Here is a 3,436-nt window from a genome sequence, read left to right as displayed (position 1 = left end):
AAAGTACACTGACTTAGATCTAAGAAGGTGTGATGCTTTTTTTCATGGGGCCACTGTGACACTTACTCTGTAGCCTAAGAGGAAGAATATTGAGTCAGTCCCCCAAGTATCTTAAGTCTTTCAGTAGTGTCCTAAAAGTGTACTGCTTCTTTTATGTTCTAGAAATAATCACGTGGCTTGGAAGATTTACTATGCATTGTTTTACCATTTTAGTGCAATGACTATTTTCTCTTGAGTGGCTACATGGCATAAGCCAAATAGATGAAAGACATAATATATTAACCCGTGTGTGTATGCAGTATTACTTAGTAATCAGAAAGCGCCCAATTCTCTCTCAAAGAACCTGGTCAGGTAATAGAATTTTTGCTTTGAAATCTGATTTGAAATCTTAGCAAGCCAGTTCAATGAAGTTTACATTAAATGCATCATCCTTGTCAAGTGCTAACTTAAATATGTTTCCACAAGAAATATTATTTCCTCACCCCTGCCCGTGGCTTCCACTCATAACATATCGTCAGCCTAGGATGGAGATTTCAAGGGTGACAAAATGTCATTTACATGATAAATGTTACCCTCATTTTCAGTTTCAGGGATGTGTTATCAATAATTTAGAAAGAATTAATAATATATTTATAATACATGCTAGAAGTAGGATAAAATTATTTATAAATGCTTAATAAATGTTTGATAATGCTTTTGCCATCCATGTTATAAATGATAAATAGGTGACTATAGATACCTTGTTAAAAATTAATGCCCACTGGTTATGGTTATTCTATAATGACTTAAAAATGTTATTAAAAAAGTGAATTAACCTCATGCTTTCTATAAACCAATTGTGGCAAAATATAAACTTTAAGGTAGTTTGCACAAATTCTTAGGTTATTATAGCTAATCATATTTATTCAGTGCTAGTGATTTTCTATGCATAATACCAAGGCCACAAAGATCCAGTTTCTCTTAATCCTAAGTTCTAAATCAGTAGTTGCCAAACTTTGATTTATTACATCCTGAGATATTACAGCTTTAAGGAAATTACATTTAAATCCTTTACACTCAAATGCAAAACTTCAAATTGTACTTTTTAAAATTAATTTTTACTGGCGTATAGTTGATATCAGTTCAGTTCAGTTCAGTCGCTCAGTCGTGTCCGACTCTCCACGACCCCATGAATCACAGCACGCCAGGCCTCCCTGTCCATCACCAACCCCCGGAGTACACTCAAATTCATGTCCACAGAGTCGGTGATGCCATCCAGCCATCTCATTCTCCGTCGTCCCCTTCTCCTCCCGCCCCCAACCTTTCCCAGCATCAGAGTCCTTTCTAGTGAGTCAACTCGTCACATGAGGTGGCCAAAGTATTGCAGTTTCAGCTTTAGCATCAGTCCCTCCAATGAACATCCAGGGTTGATCTCCTTTAGAATGGACTGGTTGGATCTCCTTGCAGTACCATGTTATATTACTTTCTGCTTTACAGCAAAGTGAATCAGATATATGTGTATATTTATTCATTCTGTTTTATATCCTATCCCATATAGGCCATTACAGAGTCTTAGAGTTCACTGTGCTATACAGTAAGTCCTTGTTCAGTTCAGTTCAGTCGCTCAGTCCTGTCCGACTCTCCGCGACCCCATGAATCACAGCACTTGTTAGTTACCTAATTTACATATATTGTAGTGTGTGTATGTCAGTGTCAATCTCCCAATTTATCCCTCCCCCAGTTATCCCCTTTGTAACTGTAAGTTGGTTTTCTACATCTCTGACTCTACTTCTGTTTTGTAAATAGGTTCATTTGTACCATTTTTTTAAATTCCCCATATGAGCAATATCATATGATATTTGCCTTTTTCTGTCTGACTTGCTTCACTTAGTATGACGGTCAGTCCATGTTGCTGAAAATTACATGATTTTGTTCTTTTTTATGACTGAGTGGTATTCCATTGTATATTTGTACCACATCTTCATTATCCATTCATCTGTTTATGGACATTTAGATTGTTTCCATGTCTTAGCTATTGTTAATAGTGCTTCTATGAACATTGAGGGCCAAGTGTCTTTTTGAATTATAGTTTTCTCTGGATAAATGGCTAGGAGTGGGATGATTGGGCATATATCCAGCATAGTATGAACAGTAGCAAAGGACCTTAGACTAGTAAAAGGACAAGAAAGATCCTCTGTAATGGCATGGAATGAAAGAGATACTTAAAAAACAAATCAGTTGCACTTTTGTGTAAGAAGAAATTCAAGGTTGTAGCATAGGACTGCAGTTTCCTAAGGAGGCTTTTATTTATTTATTTTTATGTTTATTGGCATTTATTTTTTGCAGCATTGATTCCTGGGCCATAAGTTTTTGTTTCTTCAGTTTCTTCTGGGATATCTTTTTCTTCTGTGCAGCCTCCTCCTCTGGTTTAGGAACAATCTGTTCTTTTTCAGTAAGGATCATCTCAGTGTGGCAGGGAGAGCTCATGTAGGGGTTGATCCCACCGTGAGCTCCATTAAGTCCTGCACCACATCTTGGGGGCTTTGTTCACTTGGATGTGCTCCATGACCAGAGACTCTACATCTAAGCCCTTAAGTTCAGCATTACTCTCTGCATTTTCGAGCACATGTTGTAAAAATTCAGCACTCTTCACCACATTCAGGCCACTGACCCTGTGTCCAGCCCCACTGTTTGTCCATTTGTCCAGCCCCACCATTGTAATGACGGAATGGCACACGTCGCTTCTTTAAAGTGACATCCTTCAGATACTTGGTGGCTTTTCGGATATGCATACCCTTTATGGCCTGGGCAGTTTCACGAGTGTTCTTAAAGTGAACACAATGATTTGAATCTCTTGATTTGCATGATTTTGTGGGGTTTTCTGGGTCAAGTGACTAGCACATCATTTTTAGGGGTCACCTCAGGCTGCTTACCGGAAAAGCCCAAAGGAGGTTTCTAATTTGGAATTGTCACCCAATCTGTTGGACTCTTACAAAGAAAAGCATGGAGTGATGAGTAAGTGACGAGGGCTCTTAAAGATTAGAAGCATCGATTCTGGGTAACCATTGGGATTTCAGGTATGTAATAAACCAGTTCTCTCACATCCTAGAAAAAGAAGGGGCTAAGTTTCTGGTATACGCTGGAAAAAGTGTGTACCCACCCCCTACATCGTCCATATCATTTATACATATTATATGTTTGTATATAACATTTTTTGAAACTTATTTGGTATTTGTGAAACCCCCCAATAGCCTGCTCCCCAGAGAAGGAGGGTGCTGTGAGGAGCTTCCAGGAAGACCCCTCTGCGAATTCCACATATGTCTACTAGCCCACTGATCTCATGAAATGTGAGACACTGGGGCTGCTGGCCTAACAGGGGGTGTAATGAGAAAGAGCAGTTGCCTCCACCATCTGACCAACAGTACAGGCATTTGTGGGGACAAAGTGTGAAACTCTC

General features: G+C 39.0%; 1 pseudogene; it reads right to left on the bottom strand.

Moving 5' to 3' along the window:
• Positions 1–2,286: 2,286 nt before the first annotated feature.
• LOC129549201 (large ribosomal subunit protein uL22 pseudogene) lies at positions 2,287–2,885 on the bottom strand (annotated as a pseudogene).
• Between the last annotated feature and the right edge of the window lie 551 nt (positions 2,886–3,436).

The sequence above is a fragment of the Moschus berezovskii genome, chromosome 26 (assembly GCF_049115385.1).
Source record: "Moschus berezovskii isolate FMDL1 chromosome 26, NW_MosBer_1.0, whole genome shotgun sequence".
Lineage (NCBI taxonomy): Eukaryota > Metazoa > Chordata > Mammalia > Artiodactyla > Moschidae > Moschus > Moschus berezovskii.
Note: the sequence above shows the minus strand (reverse complement) of the source record. Positions and strands in the feature narration are given on the sequence as shown.